The 11,050-nt window shown below is 31.3% G+C and overlaps 1 pseudogene across 1 annotated transcript; it reads right to left on the bottom strand.

The window, feature by feature from the left end:
• Positions 1–149: 149 nt before the first annotated feature.
• Positions 150–4,920, bottom strand: LOC149206563 (uncharacterized; annotated as a pseudogene). Its single transcript, XR_016252555.1, has 6 exons — positions 3,972–4,920; positions 3,305–3,436; positions 2,448–2,583; positions 1,661–1,697; positions 1,305–1,568; positions 150–1,199 (listed from the first exon to the last, which is right to left on the bottom strand). The product of XR_016252555.1 is annotated as an uncharacterized LOC149206563 (transcript).
• Positions 4,921–11,050: the final 6,130 nt, after the last annotated feature.

Below are 11,050 nucleotides of genomic sequence, written 5' to 3'. Positions count from 1 at the left end.
TTCGTATGAAAGTCCATACTGCCTCCGACAGCAGTTGAGAAATTTGTACCATGGAAGCGAAAGTTATACCACTGTCGCTATAATGTAAATATGAGAATTTACTGCAACTTCATTAAAAAAAACAATCATGAACAATTAATGCAAGCGAGTAACCTAAATGCTAATACAAATATTTATATTAAAACATGACATCAGTACATGACAAATGAGAGTGAGCAGTGCTCGAACAATTAATATGCGTAGTACAACTAGCATAGCATAGCTGGCTGTTGTCACTGACTAAACATGTGAATGAAAGTGGCCTGGTCAGAGATATAAAAGCGCTCTCTGCTGAGGCCTGGAATGAATTTTGTGTCAGTACCCAGTGCTGAACTTCAGCCTGGTCTGCTTGGCTGGGCTGGGCTTGGCCTGGTCTTCTAATACAATGAAATTAATAATGCATGAACAGTACAAAATGAATATCCCTGGGAAGGGACGTGATCAATATTACTAAACAAATGAATGTATGTATGGAAAATAAGGGATAATATTAGGTGTGTACCTATGTCCAAAATCTATATAGAGTTATGTTCCTCTATATGTCGCGACAGATTGACAAGCTGAATGCCAACAATAGTATCTGCACCAGCTTTTTGGAAATCTATCGAACCACAAAACAAAAATTCTCGGGAATGTCATGATCAGAATGAGTATAGGGTTGGTTCGTTGGTTTGTTGGGTCTGTTAATTAATGAACTCTTCTGACAAATACAAAGGCAGGCAGGCTCAGTGGTGTACTGCCCCATGGAAGAAGAAAGGACTCCCTCATGAATTTGAGGTCACTGGTGGGGTGCGGGGGAAATGATGACATGAAATTGACTCAATGGGACTGGAATAATAATATCATGACGACGCTAAGACTCCCCTCCAGCACAGGCTGCGATTGGCAGTGTACTGCAGAGCTGGGAGATTATATATAATTTGGAGCAAAATAATAGATGTTGCTCCATGGGCATGTTAGAATATCATAACTGCATGACATGACTAATAGGTATTGTGTATAATAAACACAAGCTGTCAGTATAAGTTTAATTACATGACGTTAAACTGAAGGCTGTTCAGAGACTGTACCCCTGGACGGTAGTGCATACTGGGATTGAATCTGATAGTGCTGCTGAGCTGAAGCACCAACCCCAGCTGCTGGCAGTGCAAGTGTCATACCTGTTGCACTGTTACAGATTTCAGTAATTCTAGAATACCATTAATAAATTGGGATCTGCCCTTGAAATGATAAAATAGCAGATTGGGAAATTAAATAATCTGCACCTGTAGGTGGGACTGCAGTTGGGATTGATATCATTCCTCCTCCGTATTGCTGTGGCAAACTTGACAATGTAGCAGGAGCTGGGTATTGCATATTTGAGGAACTTGCATGCTGTAACTCTGCCCGGCCTGAGGATATCCAGGGCTGGTACTTTGCACAGGCTGGGTGAATTGGAAATATGGATATAATGCAGCTGGACTTGCAGAGACCATTCCAGGACCACAATAAAGAGGGAATTGACTTCCTCCGTATGGGTTGTAATATGTCTGCAGATCATAAAGAAAAAATCGTCATAAATTTTTTCAAACAACTATGATTCAGAATGTGTAGAATGAAATTAATTTCTAGCTGTACCCACCGGAGAATAAGCGTAGTCCGTCGAGTAAGGAGAATACCTGATACATGAGAAACATCATGAGTATGATAATATATGTTTTATCTTCATTTTCATTAGTGTTAATAATTATGATCTCATACTAAAGGATAGGCATATCTCGTAGATTTTCAGTAACAATGTTTTTAGACATCACTATTTCTCTGCACAGGCATATTGGTATTTTTGTGATAGATTCTTAGTAACGAAGTTTCTAGATATCACTATTTTTCGTGTAGATTCCCAGTAACTATTTTTTTTAGATATCACTATTATCACTATTTTTCTTGTAGATTTCCAGTAACTATATTTTTTTTTAGATATCACTACTTTTTTTTTTGTAGATTCCCAGTAACTATTTTTTTAGACATCATCACTTCTCTGGTAAATTCCCAGTGACAATGTTTTTTGACATCACCACTTCTACGATAAATTCTCAATACCAATGTTTTTACACATCACCACTTTTACAGTAGATTCCCAATACCAATATTTTTAGACATCCCCACTTTTCAGATAAATTCTGAGTGACAATGTTTATAGATTCTGATAGACTTCACTAATTATGTTTTTAGACATGGCCACTTCTCTTGATATTTCCTGATTCTAACGTTTATACATTGAAAACTTAGTAAAGATGTTTTCATACAGCAGCACTTCTCTCATGATCATACACTTTTATATTCAATAGATTTTATTACATACAAATAGGCAAATGAAAAATTAAAAGGAATGCAATATGGGTAACTGAGATCACACTGGAATTACTCACCCGTATGCTTGATAAGGAAACCCTTGCTGGATTGCAGCATAGGGAGTGGGTTGAGCAAAAGTTGGTGCACCAGGATATGCACCGCCTGCAGTCTGAAAGCCTGTCTGAAAGGAACTCACGATTCTGAACCGATTTCCTGGTCATGGAGACAAATAATAGAACAAAACTGAGTAAAAAGCTACAACGGGTACTGTATTCTAACGGTTTTCTATAAATAGACATCGAAGAAAAGCCTGCCAGTCATGGACTTCGTTGTGTTAATTAGGAAAGTTGCGTTTCGGATCTGTCTCGTTGACGTAAACATGGATCACCAAATAATAGTTTGCAGACAAGCTCTGTACCAATAAATTTTATGCAGTATATTCTCGAATTAGTCACACAAATAGTAAGCTAGGCATTAAGTCACAAAGCGTGTAACTGCAAATAAATTTACTTTAGATATCAAAACGGAACCATTCATGAGTTCAAACGCTAAACTATACCTTGGAACATCAAAAATAAATTTTAAGTTTTCATAATTGATATGATCAGCCACAACGAAGTAACATTTGCTGCTAGAAGATCTTTAGGTATACATGAGGAGAGCACAAGTATGAGGATTCTGAAAGAGGTTTGGTTTTATTAATTTGATGTTGGAACAAATGGTATCATCAAGTTTTTTGTTAGGTGAAACCAAACGATGGGAGTTTTCTAAGGTGACACGGTGACAGCATATACGTTGGAAAATCCACTTATGGTGAAGCAAATCGCTGTGATCCCCCATCGTTTAGGTTAGTTCGCTTTTTACAGAATCAGTCAGAAAAAAAAACGAAAAAGTAATGTGATCAAACTATATAGTATATGTATTATTCGCTTACCGTGCTGGGGAGTAGAGGGCCGGGAACGATTAGCTCCTAAAGATGCGAGATTGCAATTAGCTCGCCTACCATCAATGATCGGAGCAGAATCAACGCAAGCTCTCCTTGCAGCCTCGGGTCCCGAAATGTAACCTGTGTGTAAATCATACAACAAATAAATTCCAAGATTATATCATACTAGTTTTCTCCATTAGATAACCATTATGTTTATCGATTACTAGTTATTTAATTTATATGATTGCGCAAGAAAGCATCTGTAATTATATTATACTGTTTTTTTCTAAAAACGAAGAACATATTTGATTATATCATACCTATACTGGTTTTCTCTAATGGCAAAGAACATCTATTAATGTTTACCAATTATTTAATTTATATAATTACACTAAATTATCAAAAAAATATCTCAAACTTTATTATTTGAAACATTTCCGCCCATCGTTTATTCCTTAACCAATATTAACCTGGGATCAAATCAGAAAAACCTTGACAGGCAAATTCATCTATCCAACTAAACAAGACAGACCCCATAAAAATCTATCAGTTCAATTGAAACTATCAAGTAAACCCCTACCCCTCCCCCTTGCCCTCCCCCTACCCCTCATTGAGATGATATTTAGAAAACAATGAAAATGAAAGATTAAAAGCAAGGTAATAAAAGACCCACAAAGCCATAGCCCTTGGAGCGCCCAGTGTTCTTATCAGTGATGACAACGGCCTCCAAAATCTCCAAATTGATCAAAATAGCGCCTCATCGTTTCGCGCTGAGTTTCCCAAGCGAGGCCGCCAACAAAGACTTTGGTAAAAGTTGTATCTCCGAATTGGCCGCCGCCACCGCCACCGCCACCGATCTGTTGCTGCTGCTGTTGCTGCGCCATAGCAAAAAAAACACCCTAAAAATTATCCTGAAATTCTGCGAAAGCCTTCGTACTCAGTCCCGATAACAAATTGGCAGCGAGGATAGAAGGATCCAGATGATCGCCAATGTGCGATTGTATATACGGCGGCGGATTACAAAACCCGAAGAGTTTCTGCTACGTCAGGTTCCAGTCGCCCACATGTATCCGCCATGGGAATCGATCCTCCGACCCTGCGCCTCCCCCTCTTCCCAGCCTACTAATTCTTACTCCACAACAACAGAAAACTTTATTGAATCCGGATGATTCCTGCTTCCGATGTACGCTGGTGGCTCCAGGAGCTCGAGATCGCAGGTTCGAATCTCAGAGCGAATACAACAGCCCTACAGACTACGGCTACGGCTGTGGATTATGATCGGATTCCCCTAAAGTTAATGGGTTGGAGCGGGATTTGCAGCGCAGGAGAAGGAGGAATATGGACAGGGCGAGAGTGAGAGTTCAAAGAGAAAGAGAAAGAGAGATATGTCGTGGGCGTAATCAAAGCTGGGCTGCTGTACCCAGAACCCCGTCCTCGTCTGACGCCGCCTTGGGAGACTCGGCCGCCATTAACGAGTGTGCACGTTTCGAAAAGCGTTCCGGGGCACCACCGTCGCATGTGCAATAACGGGGCTGCAGAACTCCGTTTCGGCCATTAACAGAGTTACGATTTGATTTTTCTCGCAGGCAATCCCTCGGTGTCGCTGTTTCCGTTAATTTCAAGGAAAAACGGAGGGAGTATATTTAGCAGGTGATTCATTATTATGATTATGCATGCACCCACCCCCATCATGACAAGGCATAGCCATCGCCATTGCAATTGGCATTTGGATATGGATATGATTGCTAACTCCTTGGATCCTAATATTTGGTCTCAAACTTTAAAGTGATTCAACCCTTTTACATTACTGTACCATCCATCCAAATTTGTTAGTTAATTGCATTTAGTAGGTTAAAACCAAGCAATTTCCAAAATTGGTCATCAGGGCTGTTTTAAAAAAGCATACTCTCAAAATTTTATAATTATATTCATTTTTTATCATTGTAAAGACCAATTTCCAAAAGTGGTTATTAACGCTATTTTTATAGCTATATTTATTTTTTATCATTTTTTTTTATCAAGCTTATGATCAATTTCCAAAATTGGTTTTGAAGGCTATTTCAAAATTAAATTATATATTTGTAAAAAAAAAATCATTAAGGTTATAAATTAATTTAATTATATTTATTTGTATAAATGATTAATGTTTTTCACTTGCAAATTTAAATGGAGAATAAAATATTTTTTCCTTAAAATTTATTAAATTACTTTTGCAATTTTTAAAATAATTATTTTATATTAATATATTGATTTGAGAGGTATATTAATTATAATTTTAGTTAATTTAAAAATAATGGAAATTATTTTATATTTTTCCAATAAGTTAAATAGATTTTTCAATTTCTATTTATATTTCTAATTCATATCACTTTTTTACCATGTGAAAAAACTATGAATAATGACTGTTTTGCCATCATTGAAACTAATAAATGAAATAGATTTTTCAACTTCTATTTATATTTCTAATTCATATCACTTTTTTACCATGTGAAAAAACTATGAATAATGACTGCTTTGCCATCATTGAAACTATTAAACTTATGCAGGGGAGAAGAAGTTACTTCTTTACCATAATTTAAATCATATTCTTTTTGGACCCCTTAGAAGGAGGTATAGGGACATTTTTATGTTTTAGGTTTTGATACTTTATATCCATTTTGGGAGTAGTCCCTCTCAGTTAGAGTTTATATATATATATATTTTATTGATAATTATTTATTTTAGAATAATGTATTTTTATGTAAATTGATTTTTTTAATGAACTAAATAAAAATATTATATTCACTTCCAAATGTATAGTTTAATTGACTGTGATAATGAAGTATTATGTATCAAAGAAGATTTTAAGTTCAAATCTCCCATATTTACCCTTATTATAGTGGTCGCAGTCAGAAATGACCTTATGTCACACAATTAAGAAATCATCTCTATTGTCAATTTCTCTAAATACAAAAAATAAATAAGTAAATGAAAATATTATTTTATTGCAAGAAGAAGTGTATTAAGAAATGTTGTAAGGATACCTTATGTTATATAAACATTTTGACTCAATCAAATTACATAAATATAAAAATAAATAAACAAAATTATTAATTATTAATAATTAAACCAACTCAATTCCTCTTACCTCATAATTTATTAATCTTGATATCAAATCTCTCAACGTGCAAACCTTTCCTCAAATTTTGCACTCTAGATAGATCTAGAGTTAAAATGGATCTAGGTTAGTCATAAGAGAGTTGTAATAAAGTTAATGGCTAATATATAAGGTTTTCTAGTACTTTAAAAACTAAAGAGTACAAAATAAACTATATGATAGAAAGTCGAATGTATTTTTTTGTTCCTTATATGACATAAACTCCTACATATTTATATTGTTGGGATGTTGAGATATACAATGAAGAGATTGAAAGCCAAGTGTTATTGTTGAACTATGTACTTTCCTCATGCCTTCATAAGATTCCCTTCAATTCTAAAGTATATTTATTACATGTGTTGGGCACATATTCAAATCAAGACAAGTGACTAAACACAAAGAGAAATTTTGGCTCAATTGAATAAAAAGGAAGCCTTCAAAATTCATATATTCTAATTTTAGTTTAAAAATAAAGTTAATGCCAAGAAATAGATTGTCTTTATTGAGAGAATCACCATTATTATAACTAGAGACGAGTAAACAAGATAAGTGGTTTCCAACTAAATGATAAACACACATTAAATACTCAATAAGCTTCCTTTGATTGATGTTGCATGGAAAATATATTGAGAAAGAAAAAAATTGATGGAGCAAATATATTTCTCAATAACCCCCAATTACTAGAGTTATAAGAATATATTATCCTAAAATGAACCTAAGTACTAGTTGCACCATATTTTCTTAATTTCATAGATCAAAGAGATCGTGAAGATAAGAAAGAAATCAGTGAATCAACTAAATGCAAATTGAATTTCAAGAAAACCCCATTATAATAATTAAACTAACCAATATTAAACCTTTCCTTGAACACACTTCCCTATTATCAATCCTACTAAACAAATAAACGCATGTTGAACACATACAACATTGACAAGTAACCCAAGAGTTGAATTCATACATGCTAGAAGACATGTTTCCTCTATAATCCATAGTAGCTCCAAATTAATGTCCCAAATTCTTCATTACTTGGAGCATGAATTAATGCTTACTAGGAGTACTTTGATATGCCCTCTAAACTCCCATTTCAAAAAGAATGAGAATAATACATTTGCTATTGGTTCATGTGGAAATAAATGTTAATTTGTGGGAGTGTCATTCCATATAAATTTCATTATGAGTACTTTCATTTTTACAAAACACCATAGGTCTAACTCCATGGCTTTGTTACTTATTAGTCTACAACAATATCCAAGTATATTTTTCTATAGAAAAAACGAGATTTCAACAAAGAGATTTCCTCATTTTTTGTTCTTTCCATAGTTGTTACAAGTTTATTGTCCATAGAAATTACTTTGCCTATTATAGATTTAATTACCACCATAAAGTCTTTAATGACCTTAGGAGTTTCAATGTTCTCTTCTCTAGCTATGAGGATGCCTCACAATAATGCATAAGAGCATCCTCATAATAATACATAAGTCTTCGTTTTGATTATTAATGCCTTGACCCAAACCCCACACATATGTAGCTAGTTACATTTTTTCCTCTAAAATCATAGAAAACTATCCACACCTACCTCCTTTATCTAAATTAAACTTAATAATAAAAATTATTAAATAAATTATTAATAAATTTAATAAATGATTAAACTTATTTAATAATAATAGTTGAAAAATAAAAGTAGCTCTACTTCTAATCATATCTTTTCTCACAACTTTTTGATACTTCATTATCTTCCGTATTAAAAAAACATTTCTAAGCTCATTTAAAGCAAAAATTATCTAAATACAATACTAAACATTGTATTTTTTAATTATTAATATTTCACGGTTAATATTTCTAATATTCAATTCACATATCATAATATGTCAAATAAATAAGAACACTTTTACAATATTATCTTCTAATATTGTTTTTAAAAATTATTAATATTTTCATTAATCATTTTAACGAAGAAAAAATTATTAAGTTAAATTACAACTTTTTGAAAAAAGTAAAACATCCAATAAATTAATAAAACTAAACAGTACTTTATAAAGAAATTTAATGTACATAAAAGGCTAGAAAATACATAGAATAATAAAAGGAACTTTGGGAATAAATTATCACCGCAGTAAACAATATTACGTGCATAAAGCATGCACTCTCTTCCATTAAACATCCAAAATCATTTAGAATTTGAAAATGAGGTATAAAACACTTTACCTCTTTGTAATTAGCAGCATGGGCTTTTGGATGGTACTAAAAGTTCGATTATGGATAATTCTGGTATGAAAATTTCAACAGGTAGTGTGTTAGGTAAAATCTGTGTGAATATTTTATGTACAAATTTATGAAATGTGGTTGGGCAAAGTTTGGCAGCTTGTTTAAACGGTTTGGTACGATGTCCATTTTCATGATTTCTTTAAACGGTTTCAATTCGGATGCAATGTCCATTTCTATGTCCTCGATTGTTTTTCACGATAGCGTTTGAATAGCTTTAAATTCATGTTGGTCATAATAAGATTTGAAAGTTGAAAATGTAATATTATTCGTAATATTTTATTTTATTATTGTGTTGATAGATGTTTCTATTATGTTCAGTGGTGTGAAATATATTTTTTATGATTTAATAAAAATAAGAGATGTAATTTTTCCGTGTTTAATATAGAGTTTTTTTTAATATATATATGATTTAATAAAAAGAAGAGATGTAATTTTTTTAGGGTTTAAAATGGAGTTTATGTTTATTAATGATATCTAAAAATATATAATAATAATAATAAAAATATTTTAATATTGATTATAAATAAAATATTTTATTATTAAATTTATAGGTATATATATATACAATTTCGGAAGAAATCATATTGGTAGATTTAGGTTGACGCGTTTCGAACCAACCACTGTGGTTCATCATCGACAAGAAGATGGTTTATCTTGTCTTGATGATGAATCACACTGATTGGTTTGAAACACGTCAACTTAAATCTACCAATGTGATTTCTTCCGAAATTGTTTTCAAATATCCAAATATAGATCATAAAAGCTTGAATTTGAATAACAATATGTTGTTCACTACAAGGAGGACCTATAATTCTTTCACGTTGAAATGTAACATATGTGTGTTAGAAAGTAAACAACTGGTGCAAATCCATTATGATTCTAGATTTATCCTACATTTAATTTCACATTTTTTATGTTTTAAGGAGGAGGAAGTTAACTACACATTTTTATGTTCTAAGAGGGAGCAAGTTTCTAAATGAGAAATATTTTTTTTTAAATTAAAAAAACATTACGAAATATTTATATTTTTAAGGAGATTGATTCATCTCAATATATAATAAATTAGTTTATAATTAAGATGAATCTTATCCATATAAAGTATATGATAAATAGTGAAATTGTTGGGTAAAAAAAGTTTTTTATTTATACCTTATTTTAACACATTTATACTTTATTTTAATGTGTTAGTAAACTATTACATTAAAACTATCATTATTTTGTTATCATTATTGTAATTATTTTTAATAGATTTACAAATTAATTTATAAAAATCATAATATTTAAGTTTAAATTTTATTTATAAATTGTATAAATGTACAACTCCAAATAAGTGTCGAATAAATTTATAAATGGCAATTCAACAAAATAAAAAATACAAATTTATCAAAATCTATAATAATAACAATTAACAATTAGATTTTAATGTATATAGGAATTGAATGATGTTGTCAATTATGTTTATCTTGAGTGATTAGGCGGAATGATCATTATTTTTTTTATCAATGTTCAATTCTCACAAGTGATATGTTTAAATCATATTAAATGTATAGCTTGAGTGAACCTAATAGTTAAGAGCATGTCTCCTTCTTAGAGGTCTTAGGGTCAAATCCAGAAGGTCCCTTGACAGTACACTAGTTTGGTGTCTGGCTTGGTCATGACTTAAAATTGAATTATTATTATTTATTATTGTTGTTGTAATGACTTCAAACCATGTTTTTAATAACTTTAAACATTGAAAACTATATTCTTTATCTAGATTCAATTTTGGTAAGTAATATGTTAAACTCATATTAAATATATTAAAAATATATTAAAATAATGAATTTAATTTTTTTTATTGAATAACATTGAACTTTTAAAAATATATCATACTTATTTACAATTTGGGAATAAGATATTTATTTTCTTTGGAAAAAAATCCAATAATATAAAAAATCATTTTTTTTTTTAAATCTTAAAACAATAAAAACACTACACAAATTAGAGAATTCAAATTCCACATTACATAAATTTAATAATTTCAAATTCCACACCAATTAGATAATTCAAATTCCACACTACGAATTTAATAAATTCAAATTCTTTCATTCAAATTAAAGAAAACAAAACATAATAACTTAGGCTATCAAAACTTTTTCAATATCACTCCAAATTATAAAATGAAAATAAATAGCATAATAAAATTATAGGAGCAAAACTTTTGATTTATGAGTTTGATACTTACAACCTTCAAACCACTACAAAATACATTAACATAGTCACAAACATCAATATTTTAATTTTGATAAAAAAAATCATAAGACTTTCACTTTCACTCATCATAACAAACGATCCTTAAATGAAGATGACAA

Source organism: Pinus tabuliformis, chromosome 1_2, assembly GCF_031772625.1.
Source record: "Pinus tabuliformis cultivar Carrire ecotype Pingquan chromosome 1_2, CPIR1, whole genome shotgun sequence".
Classification (NCBI taxonomy): Eukaryota; Viridiplantae; Streptophyta; class Pinopsida; order Pinales; family Pinaceae; genus Pinus; species Pinus tabuliformis.
The sequence above is the reverse complement of the archived record's forward strand: the minus strand, read 5'-3'. Positions and strand labels throughout refer to the sequence as shown.